The sequence below is a fragment of the Nilaparvata lugens genome, chromosome 1, assembly GCF_014356525.2.
Source record: "Nilaparvata lugens isolate BPH chromosome 1, ASM1435652v1, whole genome shotgun sequence".
In the NCBI taxonomy this organism is placed as follows: Eukaryota; Metazoa; Arthropoda; class Insecta; order Hemiptera; family Delphacidae; genus Nilaparvata; species Nilaparvata lugens.
This window is the reverse complement of record NC_052504.1, coordinates 74,855,080-74,873,592: the sequence shown is the minus strand read 5'-3', so window position 1 is coordinate 74,873,592 and position 18,513 is coordinate 74,855,080. Positions and strand designations below refer to the sequence as shown.

At 37.0% G+C, this 18,513-nt stretch overlaps 1 long non-coding RNA gene across 1 annotated transcript in view; it reads right to left on the bottom strand.

Moving 5' to 3' along the window:
* The window catches only part of LOC120354907, a 181,093-nt gene that overhangs the window by 112,725 nt on the left and 49,855 nt on the right, over positions 1 to 18,513 (bottom strand). The window contains exon 4 of the long non-coding RNA XR_005573295.1: positions 6,282 to 6,336. This is a non-coding gene — a long non-coding RNA (uncharacterized LOC120354907). The remainder of the gene's footprint in view (positions 1 to 6,281; positions 6,337 to 18,513) is intronic.

The following is an 18,513-nucleotide window of genomic DNA, read 5'->3' as shown; positions in this document are numbered from 1 at the left end:
CCCCTTCCATGTATGTAATGGCACACGTTCAGGTGATGTGGCCGATAACATTTACTAGATTCAACGTTTCGCCACATAGAACGATCAAATTTGATAATCTACAACATGCTATCCAATATAGTGTGACTGTTATAACCGAATATTGGATACCGTGTAGATATCGAATCTCCATCATTTCAAAAATAAAAGTATGTAGCGTATGATTCAACGAATTCCAAATCTGTTCACAATCCTACGAATCCTTCAGATAGAATGACTGACAATTAAATCTTGTCACTGGTATTTTATTCTGAGAGAATACTCTACAGAGTTAGACTTACTTCTATCTAGTGCTCCAAATCATATTACAATGTTCTGAATGTTAATAATTTTTTATGTTTATTTCTATTCTTCTGGTACCCATATTCTCTATTCTCACCATTCATTCCACTATAAAAATACCAGACCCAATACTATAGAATAATAATGAGCCAATCATTCTATGTCGAAATACCAAACATTGGTAAAGGTGACTTTGGACATTGATTTTCATCGACTAAAGGATAACCAATTCATGTTCTGTTCGTATTCATTTCATATTCGTAGTCTCTTTAGTTTCAATTAAAAAATCAGTATCATAAATTCGATTTGAGATTGTTGGAGGAGAATTTAGTTCTCTATGCTCTGATGAACATAGAAATTATTTGATCTCTGGTTTTTTAATATGTGACTGGGATTAAAAATTGAAGATCTGCTTTACTCTGATCGTTACTGGGTAGTCATTGTGGCTGGGAAAAATGTGTAATTGACTCTATTACAGTTCATGAGATTAAACCTTATAAGTGCACATAGATGGGTAATTTGCTATAGAGCTTTATAAACGGGATTCTGCAAAAGGTAATCCAAGAACATATCAGGATCTATGAAGCACATCGTAACACACGTGCAAGATTGGTGTTTTCCAATCTCATTGAGAGTAGTCTGAAAGGAAAAAGTTGGAGCAAGAAACGTATATTTGACAGACATGATGAATGGATGGTCGCACACAGAACAATATTAGGGAGTAGGTGTCAGTGAGGAGTGGGAGTGGGAAGGAGAAATGGTGAAGGTGGAAAATGGGAAAGAAGGAAGGAGAGGGAAAGGAGAGACGGTTCGCGAGAGAGAAGGCTACTTCTCAAGAAAAGATAACATCGCTAACTCACCTTACAAGACATATTACCGATGAAGTAAGAAATCCAGATAAAATCATTCCATTATCCAATTAAAATGGAGTATTCGACAAAATAAACTTCTGTTCATTACTCGGGTCCGATAGTTATGTTATATAGTACCATAAAGAATCAATAGCGTAAGTTTATATGCGTACTTTAGTGAACAACATTAATTCAATCAATACTGTTATCTTAAATCTCGTGATATTTATAAGAGAAATAATACGAGATCACCAACATTTATTATATCACTAACAATGATATATTGTCTGTGAATGAAATATGTTGCATCAATCAAAAATAATGCTAAAGCTAGAAGTTGGAATAATTTGAAGAATTGATAGGTTATTCTCATGCTGTGCAGTATTTTATATTAATTGAATGGCAATACTGATCCGAAACAGTTTTACTTGGAAAATTGCAATATCTTGTGCAATCTTGTTTACCTCTGATGATAAGTATAAGTGCAGAATGTGAATACTGTTTGTGCAAAATGATAATGATAATTATTCATTATTCTTGAATGCTCATTCAACATGGGATTTTATAAAGATTTCCCAAGAAATGTGTTGTTACAGAAGCATGTTTTGAATATATAATAGAGTTCACGTCAGACACTTTTCAGAAATAAGAAGATTGTAGTATAATCTAAATTTCAATTCGGTCGATTATTGAATGACTTAAATTAACAAAAATTATCAAGGTAAGTGAATAATGCAAAATGTACCTGACAAAATTTCAGCAAACATTAAAATTGTCAAAGGAATAGTCGCTGTGTCACGTTACTTAAAGCTCTCTCACTTACTATACTTTGGCAAGGATGTAAAGTACCCAGCTTTTAATGGAATTGAGTTGATGCAAATTTATTCTGATGAATATGCATTGGTACCCTCATATGTGCTGGACGAATGTAAATTTCCAATCCCATGATGGTATCTCTTGTTTATTCTTTTCAATTACCCTGTGTATTGAGAAAGAAGATGACTTCGTTTTTCGTCCGCTGCTTATTCGTGAATTCATTTATCTATTAATTAATCGCGTTCAACACTGTTCATGTGTACCGATCCTTCGAGCGCATTGTTGAAGCTTCTGTTCGAGTGCCTCCGAATTAGCAATTCACTCAGGAAATGTGATATCTCGATTATAGCCATGATATAAGTACTTCTAAATGTAGGGGAAACAAGACAGTAATGAGTGCAAAGAATTATTTCACTAGTAACGAGTTTTTAAAATTAAAAATATAGCATTGTGGAAGGTATTTAAGTAAACTGGCAGACGAATATGAAATTGAATGAAGTGTTATAAAACCCCTAACGCAATTAGAAAGCGACTGTTAATCAATATTTTTATGACAGATTGGAAATTAATGCACCCGTCATAGTCAGAGACTGTCACATTCAAATAGTCAGAAATACCAGAATAGTCAGAAATAGTCTGCTACTGTTGAAGGGGGATATTTCATTGATTGATTCGATTTGATAAACAAGAATTCTTTTGATCTTTTTAAAAGTTGAACTTTTTCGAATCATCAATGCCGGGTTGGCTTTCACTGCTGGAAATTTCTAGACAACTCGGATGCAATGTTTTAATGAGCCAACAAATTCAAAGTTTCCAAGTAAGAAAACAAGAATCCGAAAAAGACTTGTAATAAGAGGCCGTGTTAGAAGTTGGAGTTCAAACAGTACTTATTTTTCGTATTTTTGCCGTCACAAGATTGGCGCTAGAGAGCAGGATGGAGCGAATAAGAGCATCCTGTGTAACTTTGAGCAAAATGACCCAAACTGAATCAGCCATACATTCCAATTTAGCATTTGCCAGCTCACTGCGCTGGGGCGCAACCCTTATAAGTGCCGGATTAAATTTTATAATAAGCTCCTCTAGTGAAGGCAGACAAAACTTTCCCAAACTTTTCCTTTATTAAACTGAATTTGTAATAGGAAAATCCTTATAGAAAGTTTTCTGTGTCAGTGTGGTTGCTTTGCTCCCCTTGGGATAAAAACGTTAGTCTCAGAAGGAGAGAACTCGGTGAAGATATTGTTATGAAAATATATTCAATTTGTTGTTCATTTTTAGAATATTGTTCATCCAAAGAGTGAACATGTCACATTAATTTGCTGATATATTTGTATAACAGATTATTGAAAAATACCCTAATTTAAATACTACTTTTTCATAAAATACCCTACTTTTTTATTAAACCGCACTATTTTTTTCTTAGTATTGATAGATTTTTGGTTGTCAAATTACTGTTCAATATACCGAATTATTTAAACACATTATTCAGGCGAATAAGACATTATTCATTCTTTAAACGCGGAGTAGTCTATCTAAACGTGTTAAGGGAGTTTAGATTCTTTGAACTGATATTAATTTATTATCGATTGAAATACAACATCTATACCAACATTAAATTTATCACAGTAAATAATCCTTCGCTTCTGATGCATTAATGCATCCCTAATTTCATGTTTTCTATACGTTTCAAGGTCCCCTGAGTCCAAAAAAGTGGTTTTTGGGTATTGGTGTGTGTGTGTGTGTGTGTGTGTGTGTGTGTGTGTGTGTGTGTGTGTGTGTGTGTGTGTGTGTGTGTGTGTGTGTGTGTGTGTGTGTGTGTGTGTGTGTGTGTGTGTGTGTGTGTGTGTGTGTGTGTGTGTGTGTGTGTGTGTGTGTGTGTGTGTGTGTGTGTGTGTGTGTGTGTGTGTGTGTGTGTGTGTGTGTGTGTGTGTGTGTGTGTGTGTGTGTGTGTGGTGTGTGTGTGTGTGTGTGTGTGTGTGTGTGTGTGTGTGTGTGTGTGTGTGTGTGTGTGTGTGTGTGTGTGTGTGTGTGTGTGTGTGTGTGTGTATGAGTGTATGTGCGTCTGTGTACACGATATCTCATCTCCCAATTAACGGAATGACTTGAAATTTGAACTTAAGATCCTTACAAAATAAGGATCCGACACGAACAATTTCGATTGAATGGAATTCAAGATGGCGGCTACAATGGAGAAAATGTTGTAAAAAACAGGGTTTTTCGCGATTTTCTCAGAAACGGCTCCAACGATTTTAATTAAACTCATACCTGAAATAGTCATTAATGAGCTCAGTCCCATATCTGAAAAATTTCAGGAGCTCCGCCCTATCTATGCAAATTTCGATTTCAGATTCTCAATTATAAGGCTTCAGATACAATTTAAACAAAAAAAATTGAGTGGAAAAGATTGAGCATGAAAATTTCTACAATTAATGTTCAGTAACATTTTCACTTGAAATTGAAAATAAGCTCGAAATTCGAGAAAATGTGATTATCCAATTGCAAACTATTGGCAACTGTTAATTCTATCAAATGATTCACTATGAAGAGATAGCAGACCTCGTATGTTTCCAGCGTTATTGTCCTGTCACCAGCTGCCTAAGATCTTTGTTTATAAGTTAGTAGACTTGAGATGCGCGTGAACACTAGCGTCAGGTGATCAATTTTCATAACGGTAAGGAAAGTTGTGTGAGTGCGCCGCACCAGATTTTTAAAGTACTGATGCGAATCAATGTGAGTTTCTTCTTTTTTACATAGAGCAGTCAGGAGTTTACCCCTCTTTATGTCTCATTGGGCAGTACATCCTACTACTTATCAAAATCAACCTAATGAGGTTTTTTTCTAAAAAAAATTGTTCAGAAATAACCACCAGAGTAGCCATAAGGTAAGATAAAATTATACAAAATGAAACTAAACTATTAGTTTTTATAATTAAGGTGAAACTTTATTTCACTAAACTATCAACTACTATGAACTATAACCAATGTTTGTTTCATCAGTTCACGAACCATCAACGGAATTCTCACTAACTCTGTGGTTCTGAGTTCAGACTGAAGCTGGCTTTTAGATTTCAGCACAAGATGTCAGTTAATTAGGAGAAAACGAATCTGATCAAATAAAACCTGAACATAAACCAAGTCTGATTTGTTTGGGATTTGAATAATTGAATAAGTAAGCTTCTTGAGAAGCTTGATGGTGTATCGTAATTGCTTACCTGCGAACCTTAGACAGCAAGCAGGCAGATTGAGTGCTTAGCTGAATAACTTATTCAAATTCATCTAATCTTCTCTTTTCCTATTCCCAATAATGCGTTGCGCTTCAAAGTATCCTCATTGCTACGCTTCCCCTTCATTCCTCTTAATTCACCCCAGTGTCCTACACTTTTTTGCATAATCATTATCATTTTCGATTCTGCCTTCCAGTTTCCTCTTCTAAAACTCCTCTCCTTTCTTTTTACCTGCCTTTCATCATTCTTAGAATCACTACATCACTTTGATTCTCTAGCCCAAAAATAATGCTTACTTCAGATTGCACCATCATGAATCCATGACGTCATGGTAGTCATGTTAATAAGAATTCATTGATTATTTTGATCCGGCTCAATAAAGTTCCCGTATAGAATGTTTTTATATTTATATTAAAAAGGAATAATCCTCTTCCCTTCCATTTCTCTTCAAGTTATCTTATTTCTAATGATATTTATTCCCGTAGCGCTCAAACTGTAATGAATAATCAGGATTCTTTTTTGGACTAAATAAATGTTTTTTTCTAGGGGCTTGTGCAAGTTCCATTATCCTTTATTTGGATTCCACTATTATTCCACTCTATTTGGATTTATCTACAATTTTTAACGTTTTAATCAGTCTCAACAATCTATTGTTTTCAAACCAGTGATGAGTCAACCCCACTGTATATTATACTGTTTATAGAATTGTAGAGTATTCAATACACCCGGTTACAAACAGGTTCAAATTCAATGGCAAGATATTTTTTCATGACCTGGACAAGTCACACATAACAGCATTAGCGTTTTCTTGTTTCCATTATAGAGTAATTGAATAATAAATATTTCATTTTTAATAATATGAGTGTGGACAAGAAAAATCACTGAGAAGGGAAAAGTAATAAAAATTGTTATTATGCATGTTATAAAGAGCTTATCGTAAATCATGTGGAGTACAAATAAAAAATCAGAATAGTGAGTCAAATAGGTTTTCATAGTGCTCATTAAACATCATGCTTGAATCCAAATATAATTTATTAGTCGATGTTTATTTCCATTGATATTTCATAGCTTACCTTCAATTCTATCAGGTTTTACAACTCGTTGGTTTCCAGTTGCTGTGTTACTAACCTGGAAAAATAAAGAAACATCAATGAAAATCCGAAACGAATATTATTGAGAAAAACGTATAATTTCCATTCATTTTTGATATATCAGGATTTAATCGAATATCTCAGGATTAAGTCAAGATTATGATTTGAATGATATCTCATGCATAGCTTTTGAGATTTCATGAATACAGCATGTAATTCAAAAAGATGACAACTAGTATCAAGTGGGTTGAGATCTAAAAAAATATTATTCTCCAGTTGGAAGAATTCATGTGGAATTGAAATTCATGGAACAAAAAATGTGAGCTCTACCGAATATTTAGGGGTTGGAACTGCCCATGAAACATGGTCAATAATGGTAATTCTAGTACGGGTACAATTCTATTGTACATTACCATCAATATTCAACTATTCTATCAATTAGCTAGAAACCGGAACATCTGAATACGTCAAAGCAACAGAACTCAATCGGGCACTATCGGCATTAGCGTGGTTCTTGTGGACGCAATGATTGGTTGCGGTTTGGGGGATGTTTTGAGGGGGTTGGAAGGGGGGGTTTGGTCGGTGAAAGCAGACGATTCCTTAACATGTGCGCGGTGGGTGAATTGAGGGCGCAAATAGAGTGCCGAGCGAATTAATTCGCTGGATTGGCCACGAATGAAGGAAGGGCCTGTGCATTTGCGATTGGGACAGGGCTAATGCAATTAGGTGCCGGCAAACGGGTTGTGAGAAAAATATAATTGGCCGAGTGAAAAACTCGACTCACGCCACCGGTGTGAACATGGCATGGCACTCCACTCTGCTTCATTACACTGCCAATATTCCCCAACAGCCCATAGGGCCACTCTCTCTCTCTTTCTCTCTCTCTCTCTCTCTCTCTCTCTCTATCTCTCTCTCTCAGATCCTCTCTGATACTGGGCTGATAAGGTACAAAGCGAAAGTGGAGGAAAATTTAAGGGCATTCAAGATCACCTTCACCAGACACAAAAATCGTGCTAAAGGTTTTGAATTCATCAAAAAGAATTCAAAATTCTCATTCCTTGAAGTGGATCTTCTAAAAAGCGTGGCAGCCCTAAATTGGTCTTGCTCTATTCATACAATACTTCCATCATTCAAACTTTCGAATTTCATCATTTCATCATCGTGGCTTGATCATTATAGAGAATGATATTTTTCACCTGGAATGAATTTCCAGGTTTAGTACTAAAAATACGTTCCAAATAGATATAGTGACTGCTTTTAACTCTAGTTTGTTTCGAAAAATATTTTAATTCTATACGCGAAAACAATCGCTCTCATCGTTTTGGAATTCCATCACATATTGAAAATATTAACTCATTCATGAAGGTGTCTTCCATTCGATCCATTATTTTGATCACCATTCATTTAATTTGGAATGTGGTTCCAGAGCTTAGAGCTCTATAATCACGAATAATCATTAACCACATCAAACGCTTCATGTATTACGATATTGAATGATCAGATTCATGTTCAAAGTTAATTAAATTACTCCAACCAGATTGTAGTTTATCGCTTTGAGAGTTATTCCGAATGAGCTGCAATGAATTTAACAGGTGTACAATATGATATTTGAATGATGAAATTCGTTTTCCATAATGAGTTCACTTGTCGCAGATATTCCTCCCTCCTCCTGCTCAAACAATAATTATTACTCACCCATTCTCACTAGAGCTTATCGAATTTTATAATTAAAAATTTCCAAATGTTCAAATTTCATCTAATCAAAGTGACTGATACCGAACATGATATGAAAACAATAGAAAATCATGGAGTGTTGTAATTTAATGTTTTGTGTTTTCCACCTTTCCATACTGATGGTTCATGGATAGGTAGATTTCAAAATGTATATATGACTTGTCTATTGCTCTTATTGTAGCCTGATGATCAATGAAAATGGATCTTGAATCTGTAAATTGATTCATTAACGGTACATAAATTTTGAATACTGTTCAATATTGTTACAAATATATGAATGGATCCTGTATGATATTCTTTTCGAATCTCAATGGATTAGACTAGATTTTTTATCCAAAGTTGTTTGTTTTTCTCAGTTTTTTTGAAAGCCGAAACTTGATGAAATCAGCAGCCAGGACTCAGGCTAGCCAGCAATCAGGAGAGCTTAATTTCTATAGAATCACAAGTCTATAGATGATCAAAAAAGAAAAACATGATCAAGCCTATCAGGATTGGGTGTTTATCTACAAATTTTTCGAGTGCTGTGATCAATTAAAATCCGAGGGAGATGATTTGAGATGAAATTGATGGTTGGTGAGGGGTAGGGATGAGGAAGGCTGATTGCGCTGTTGGCGTTATCCTGTATCATTGCGCAGTAATTTGTCGAGGCTCTAATTATAATGAGTTTCAAGAGGGGTCGAAGTAAAGAGCTGAGTCTACACGAGCAAACAAAAGTGAAAGGCAGACTGGGTGGTCACGCACTTTGCAAGATGGGGCGCGCACTTTTCGAAGAAACAGTGAAGTTTGCTCGACGCCAGGGTGAAGTCCCTCCCCCTCCACCCACCTGCAAGGTGAGCGATCCAGCAGGCCTTGCCTTGCATTTCTGCTGGTGCAGCAGACCAGGCACTGGCACTGGCACAGGGTGAGAGCTTTCACGAGCCGACTAAGATTAGGGTCGACTAATTAATTTCCAACCCGTATTATATCTTGTGCACCCACACCCTTCACAACTCCATCCCTGCACCCTCGCACCCTTGAGACGAGCAGAAACAGAGAGCCGTCCTCACAAAAAGGAGACCTCTCCACCGCTCAATGCCACTCTTGTCCCACCTCTCATTCGCCGTTGAATCGAGCTCTCTGAAATTGTTCAATGAATGAGAGCTTTCAATATCAAAGGTGCTCGACATTTCAGTCACAATTCTACGGTACGTTATTTGCCAGTCTTACAAGGCTAATAGAGAACTATACAACTTCACTTTACAGGCTAATAGAGAACTGTTGTAGTCTACTCCGTAGAATGAGGTTTACTTTACAAAATATTACCAAGTCCCTACCATTATTTATTGTTCATAATTCAGTACATATTTGTCAACTCATTGAAACTTAGATCCCACTTTAGTTGAATTCATCATTGCAAGATGGAAAGTGGAGTCAGAAAATAAGATAATTACAAAATGCTATGCATCCAAAATGAAAGAGCGGAGACAGTTCATTAGTGATAGTGAGACTTTCTAGAATGGTTGTAAAATTTATTATGAGCACCTGTTTCTGTGCGGCTTTAAAAAATGACATACCATTGTATCTGGCACTCCAGAATAATTGATTGAACTTCATTAATTGAACACTCATTATGAAATACTTATTAATAATAACATGAAAATGAGTGTTGCACAAATAACATTGAACACAACCAATTATTCTGATACCAGAATTTGAGATCTAAGGGTTCGTCGTCAAGATTAGGTAGCTCTCCAAACATTATTGTACGACATCACATTTTATAATCAATACTCAATAAATTTTAAATGAAAATTAGAAAAAACAACTAATCACATTCTCAAGTTGAATGCTCAAGTAATGTGAATAATGATTTTATTGATTCATTAGCTTTTGAACAAAGATTTCTTTTCAATTTCAAACCTCAACAAAATAATGGGTCTAGTGATATCATGACAAGTCATTCAAGCATCTCAATGTTCGAGTAGGAATTATGAGAAGAAGAGAATAGCAATTCGACTTGAAATATCTTATGAAATTCTTAATGGAAATTATAGCTTAGTATATGAGAAGCATAACATCTATAATTATTATTAGTTAGTACGGTTCAACTCGTCTGATGTATTATTTCAAAAATATTGAATACATTCTATGAAAATATTATTTTCTGCAAAATACTGTCATCATATCATGAGAGATGCATCATTCAAATTAATCATTTCAAATGGCAATATAATTTTTTGTCATATCTCATGTCCCCAATACAAGCAAAGTGAACCTGAGCTACATGATATATGATACGTAATATTAGATCGGGAATACGAGGAGATACAAATAGCTCATGTCTCATGTTGCAATATCATGTTGTGTGATGTGATATGAGCAGGGCGTAGCAGCCGGCTAATCGAGGTCCTTATGCAGGGGGATGAAGTGGAATAGTTGCATGAGCAGTGTTTGGTGGCTTTGGAGGACATATCTGCTGGCTGGTGGTTAGGAGGTCACAGGCACACATTCATCACCATGCCAATGCACTGCACAGCAGTCTGCGAGTCTGGCCGATTAATTTCCTGACCCGCTCCGGACTAATGATGACCTCACACTTATTAGCTTGGTGACGTCACTACCTGCTCAAGCCCTTCATATAGCACCAACTCAGGTTCATAACGCGCAGTTAATACCCGTTTCGCTCGACAAAATCAAAATGGACGACCGACCGGCCGCTCAAATGAAAATGCCGTTTCATTTTCACTCTGCCCTAATGTTTTTCATTTTCACATGCAGCTGCTCATATTTGAAACGTCGCAGCCCCCTCCCCTCACTCTTTCCCACCCTGCGACAACATTTGCTACTCTGAATATAATTTGACTCTGGCATCGAAAGAGATTTCTCTTCCACAATCGTTGCTCCCCCTCTTCTCGCTATGAAAACTGACTGCTCTACTGGATCAATTCAATAAACTCTTGCCGTCGATTACAAATGAAACACAACGCGCCAACTCCCAACTCCTAAACCTCCCCCCCCGCATCACCCTCCACATCGTTATGAATAACGATTGCAGTTCTATAAATATTTTTTTCAATAAATTTGAATGGGAGCAACGGGCTTTATGAAAAAGATCAACTTACTGGTCGCTTCAATTGAAACGATCACAGTTTGATTTGGTGTTCCCGATGTCTGTATTGGGTTGATGAGACAATTTTAAAGCTCCATTAAAAAAATGCTGCGCAATTATCGATTCGTTATAAAGATTCTCTAGCAGCAATAAAATTCCCTTCAGAGCTTGGAAAAATACTTCACTTTATAAAGAATAACAATAGCAATCCTTTTAATACTTATGTTATCAGTAGGGTACTCCTATACACTATCCATTTACAGTGATAACAGAGTACAGTATAATTACAAACAATATTCATTTCGTGTATACAATGTCAATTGTCACGTGTTTTGCGTTCACTGAGAACTTCTTGAAGGTATGTGGAATCATAGAAAAAAGGAATATTCCTGTCAACTCATTTACATTTCTATTCTTATCCTCTTTGGTGGAAACTACTACTTTTCGAAGAAAGGTACACAAAGTTTATGAGATATGGAATTTGCCAACTCCCCTCTTATCGGCAGTAATTCATCAATTGGAATAAGCTACTTCACTTTGTATGATTTACAGCCTTCAGTATCAGAGATGAGTAACTATTTCGTTAGTGGAGTTGAAGTTTTCGCGTTTACAACTTTGCCCTGAGCACTGTTCAATGATACGACATAACTGTGATTTTGAGTTGACGCAGTTCCAACAGGCATAACAGGTCTTGATCCCCCAAAACTATTCAACATCGATGGCAGCACTAGAAGAGGTGGAATGCTGGTGAGACAAATTTGTCGATTGAGATGGCCGTCGTCTTTGAGACCTGCCGAACCCCTTACGTACTTACTCATAACTTCATAATTCAATCGCGGCGGCGAAGATAATTCAATTAGCAGTCGGACTTTGATAACGATAGCGTTGACAGAGAAGACGAGAAACGATATTGAGAGTTAATAGAATGGAAGGAAGAAGGGAAGGAAAGGAAAGGGAACGCTGCTGAATTTGAAAACGCGCGTGTGCGTGTATGTGAGTGAAGGTGCCAGCGAAGGAGCTGGCAGCAGCCTGGCGGAATGGAATCTGTTGCTTTGAGCGATTCGCTTTGTGCGACCATGCAGCGCTCTGTTTATGCAGCCAGTCAGATTCCGCTTTGCAACTTCAAAACTGTTGACGAATCCGTTTTCAAAAGCAGCGCCAGCGCTCACTTCTCAGTTGGCAGCTCACGCTTTTGGCGGGACGCGGGACAGCTCAGTTCCGGCCCCCTCACCACCACACCCCTCACCCAAACTGGTCTCCGGAAGCGATCGCGCACTCTGTGATGTGAATACACAACATCGCCAGAGAGCTAGATACCAGTCAAAGCTTTTACCGCTCCAATAACAATTATTGTTGAAGGCGGTTCATCAGATAGGCTATATTGTAAAGTTTAGCGATGCCTCCACGAATAACTAGCGACATACAACAACTCTGTGACTTTCATATCAATAGTTCAAATCTGAGATGATAAAAAAAAAGATTAAAATTGAAATTCAGTCTATAGAAATGGGTCGATGTCAAACGAGGCAAACGACAGAAGAGTCCTGCGACAGTCGAGGCCAGCGACGGTAGAGGACTCCTGAAAAAGTGGCCTCAAATGTCGCCTGCGTTAGGCGACAGTTGAGGCCACTCTAATTTTTGTACAGCCACGAAAGTCGAGACCTGCGACGGTAGAGGACTCCTGAAAAAGTGGCCTCAAATGTCGCCTGCGTTAGGCGACAGTTGAGGCCTCTCTAATTTCTGTACACTCCCGACAGTCAAGACCTGCGACCGTAGAGGACTCCTGAAAAAGAGGCCTCAACTGTCGCTTGCGCTAGGCTCTACAGAATTGTAGACAGCACCAAAAGAATATTATCATTTGATTTGTATGGTCGCTCTCGTCGGTCTCGACTGTCGCGCCCCCATAGAAATGAGCATAGAATATTGGCAGCAGTCAAGGAACACATTCCAAATGATAAGTTGCAAAAGACTTTCTCATCAGCCATCCTTGCAGCCTGCTGCCATCAGGTGACGAAGGCCGGTGTCAAATAGACCACTATTAAAGCAGCTTTTGGTGTTATAGTGAGTGGTACGACTTCAAGAAACGACTGTGAATTGATTTATATATAATAGCACAGATCTAGCCTACTAGCAAGTAGTTTACTTAGTAAACTATGATAATAGTAAGCTTCAATGGCTAGTTTTAGTTGCCGGTTCGGCGTTGACCCGAACAGATACAGAGCAGATGTTGGAGTGCCGATCACGGAGCACACTAGTACGTCATGCAACTGGAAAGATGAGACCTGTATAGAAGAGTGAATTAGAAAACTAATTAACAGTGAATATGATACAGCAATTAATGAGGGTTGGAAAACTGTTATTATATAACTTTTCAACAACCTAATTCAGTGACGCTAATTTATTATATACAGTATTATGGTATGACCAAGAAATAAGTGGATAAGAATTAATGTTGAACAAATCGACGTGGGCTATGTAATATCAAAAAGTTGGTTACCAAAATCCATTTGGAAATGACTCACTTCTTATTGGAGAACAGTCATAATTTAGTGACAGATGCTTTTGAATTGCTACAAAGTTTTCGAAAATTATATTTAACAGGTTTTAACTCCTTAGAGGAATAACAAAATCTACAAGGAGAGAAAAAGAGAAAAGTTGTGTGTTTGCTTCCTTTCATTTATTTGTAAATTCATTTGTGCCTACATTGGAGATCTCAAGGGCTTGTCAAGCGCAATTCTACGTCTTCAAGTAAGAGAAGTGAGTCTTCTGGGAGAAGCAAAACTTTTCATAGGAAGAAGAGACCGGAAAAATGTCGCTTCGTTGTAGCAGAAGAGCAGTATAGAGAACACTGTTGTTCTGCTGCTGCTATTTCATTTCCTTCTTTAAATAGAAGATTCACGCCATACCCGAATCAAGCCCCGAATTCTTTTCTCTTGTCCGCTTTTTCTCTTCTCATTTTCATGGAATTAATTTCGACAACGATAGCATTCTCCCCTTCGCAACATTTATTCCGAACTAAACACGTCACTGCAATGCAATCTTATCAGTTCAAGAGACAAACAAACCACCATTCCAGGAATTATTAAATTTCAGGAATCGTCTTGAAGTTTCTGGAATCACTCATTTCTGGATAATATAGATATTTGCTTGTACAGAATTTTATAATGTCTAAACATTTCAAATATTCATTTTAATTAGAATGTTCTCTCATAAAAGAGACCTTGCAGTTATCCTGTCACGTAAACCTGAACAATACTAATAATCCTATGATGTAAATGATACTTCAAAACATTCTGAATTGACATAATTATTGTATGTTAGTGATTGTGGTCGTTAACAGGAGGACTCTGAAACAACTCAGCTATATCAAAATTTCTTCCTCAATTCGATTTTTGCTATAACATTGGTAATTTTTCCAAAAACGTGCAGAAACCATTATTGATTCTATTCAATGTATTTGTTCAATTTTCATTTTGGATGGTGATTTCCCTCCTCTCTCTTTTTAAAAAATCTCTCATTGATTTTTGAACTAAAAAAAATTGAGAAACAAATTTTTGAAATCATTGCGGAACAAATTATTGTAGAAAGATAATAGTTTTCATCGTTTCGAGTGAGAAATAGGCTATTCTTGTTAACATCCGATTTCTCAGTTTGACTAGTTTCTCGAGCAAAATAATTGATCCAATCATCTTCTTTTCAGTTTAGTGATTTTTTTCACTTATGATGTATGAATAATGCCAGTTTTTGGAAACTTTCTCCCTTCAATATTCATGGACCAGGATTTCAATGGAAGTCCTAATTATGATGGATATTAACTTCAATGTTATTCTGAATGATTCATTCCAAATGTTGATTATTCATCAACAGATACTTCCCGGACCTTGTATCAAGTATTACATTTGACATTGTGCGTAGAAAACATTACTGGTTCCACTAATCTATCTTCTTGTTTCGTGTTTGATAAAAATGCGATGATAAGACAGCGAAGGGAAAAGAGTGACACGCACGCACACACTCGCACGCATACAATCAGGAAGAGTCCACTGTGAATGTGGCCGATGCGCTGTCTTGGATGTTGCTAGCAATGTAATGAAAGGGGCAGGATAGGCTATGCTAGCACAGGACGGGACAGGACAGCTATATCGGATGGTTGTATCGCGTTCTGGCCAGTTCTTAATGGAGGGTGGAAGGGGTGGAGGGCAGAGCAGCGAACGGGGACCACACCCTGTAGTGACAGACAATGGTTATTAACGCGTGTAATTAAAGTTGGTCCGAATTTGCAGCTCTAGACCGACTAGAGAGACAGAGAGAGAGTGTGAGAGAGAGCAAAAGGCATTGAGAGAAGAGAAAGAGAAAGGGTAGAGCCATAAAGAGCCGAAGGGGTCGAATATTGAGCACCATTATTTGCCTGATCGTCCGTCCCTTCAACCTCACTACCGCACAGTTTACCTTCACTTCGAACAGCTTTTGTGATCAATCAATTCTCCTGAGTTGAGATGCTTGTTGCCAGGCACCTTGCCGCTTCGACAAGAATAAGGTCAATTTGGGTTATTGAAACTGCGAATATAGAGGCCTGTTTGAGCGAATCATTGATCAGTGAGAGAGCATCAAAGAAACTATCAAGCCTCCAAATTCATCGTAGTCTTTCAAAGTCTTTAAAATACGAAGGATAGTTTGTGAGTGAGCATAATCATTTTGGAAGTAATAATCAATGAAGTCATGATGAAATCAAATCAGTTATCTACTTAATTTTGACCCTCTAGTTTCCTCACTTGACCCTTGATCAACATTGAATAATATTTGGCATTCCTCCAATTCGAAAAAATTGGATATACCTCCAAAGAAATGAAAAACCTCTAATAATCAAATTCTTTCAATCACTAATGTTCAATTTGAGAAAAAGGGAGGTCGATGTACTGATACAAAATTGAATCGACCCTAGCCTGGTAAACAATCATAAAGAAAATACAGTAATAAGATTTCTCAAATTTGGTCCTATGGGTAGTGTACTCTTTGATAGTAACACATAATATAGTATCCAGAGAAGTATTCCATACAGAATCTTGATAAGGTGCAATAATTTTGCTCGAATCTGATTAAAATATTGAAATCAATAATATAGCATTTGAATAAAGTTCAAATAGAACTTGCTGGAACTTCATATTCAGAGACGATAGCATTTTTAACTGATCACATTTTCTCTCATCGAATCGTCGGTCTTGTACAGAAAACGTAGACAGATCTGTTTGTGGATTTGCTTTTTGAATGGTTGGTGACAAGCCAACACAGCTTCGATGCTTGGCCAATTGTTTTATGCAGTCGCTGCGAGCACTCCAAATCCTAAGCGGAGATTGATAGTAAACAGAAGCTACCAACCGATACCACAAATATTTTTGATTGTAGCTGTGTTGACCTGGAAACAATGGAATCCATACACAGATTTCCCTTGTGAGTTGTAGTAAAAAATGATGTCTCATATCAAGCTTCTGATCAAACATGAACGCTGAAAAATTATACTGGAATCTCATCAATTGAATCAATCAAAAAGAAAGTTTTCATGCCTCCTTCCACGGGCTTTGATTGATTTGATTCTCATATCGATTAGTGAAGAATAGCACCAATTTATTGAATGACAGGTATTTTCTTCTATACAACACTTTCAACTACTGTGATCATTGTGAAGCACCGAGGCAATTCCGAGTGCCATCTCGGAGGTACTTGAGGTATTTCATGTGGAACTGCAACTGTACATTAACAAACCATGTACATTGGAAGTCCACAGTAGAAAGATCCAGGTGAGCTTCAGGCTCAGAGTAATTTGGACAATTTTTTTCAAAGTTCGAAGGATTGCTGCGACTGCAATCTCTAGATGGTCAATCATTATATTTTAAAATATGTTAAGTTTTATTCATAGCCGTTGCTTTCATATTTCTTGTTGTTTTCATTTGAAAATGACAACATGGTTATTATATGAGTAGGTATTTGAGTGTTATTTCAAATCATTTCTACCTACCTTACTTCATATCTCGAGCAGAAACCTACAGAACTAAATAGTTTTGTAAAGCAAATTTCGAAGTTACTATAAATTGCCAAACTAAAAGAGTTAAAATATTCTTAGAATCAAATAGAACTTGTGCAACATCCCAAACCTAAATTATTTTAAATTCCTCATAACATGTGCAACTTAGTAGTAGTCGGGAACTGAATGACATGCAGGCTATTATTGGAGAATCATGGAGATCCTCAGTTAGGATAACTCTACACAGATCCTGCGATCCCACAAACGGAATTAATATGGCTAATTCAGGAACATCAGTTCAATGTTCAATAATAATTAATTACCTTGATGACAGTCTAGTCAAGATTCATAATTTAAAGCGTCTACGTAATGATTAGTAGTATAATGATTCGATTACACCTAAATCAATAATCAATGGATTAGTTACAGGGTATAATTATTACTGTTTGATGGATTATCTGTTTAGATATAGGGCGTGCATGCCAATATGAGTAGTGTGAGAGTGACATGAGCACAGGGATGAGATGATGGCAGTGGTGTGGCCGTTTGTCACGTTCCTCATCATGGCTACCCACCGACTCATGCTAATTATTGATTCGATTTCACCAAACTCAGTACCTAGTTAGTTATTGATCAACCACATCATGCTGGGATACTGGCAGACTCCAAGTGCTCATATTCGAATTGAACTCAATGCGACAATGTGTTCGATAAAGAACCCCATAAATGTTGTATCATAGAATATCTGTCATTATAGTACTGCAATTTTTATCACTCTAATTGACTCAATTGAAATGAGTCAATGAGTCAACTCTAAACTAGAGTTATATAGTCAGCAAGACTTTTCATTTGTTATTCCAGATGAATGTTTTATTCTCCAACCATTTCAAACATTGAGAAAAGACAGCTTAAGACATTACTCATGCAATTTTTTCTCTAGATTCCAAATCATTCAAGAAGTTCATCTACCTCTATGTCACATCTTGATGGAAAATCATAAATAGAAAATTCTATTGGGTACAGTTATATCAAACTAGAGTACTCGGTGATTGCCACATTGTGTTTTCTACAGAATCCCAACTAATTCTCTACAGAACGAATTTCCCAACTAGAGTTCTGATGCGATTTAGTTATTCGTGTACAATTGAACTAATCTCATATCACCCATTATCTCACTATCACCCATTTAAATCCTCATACGAAAAGCAATAGTATATTTCGCACCTAGGGCCGAAAATGAGACTTTTCTGGCTCGAAATCGGTTTTCAAGTCCGAGGCCGTAGGTCGAGGACTAGAAAAGATTGAGAGCCGGAAAAACATTTTTGCCCATGGTGAGAACGTAATTTTTCGCCACACAGAAAAATAAACAATAT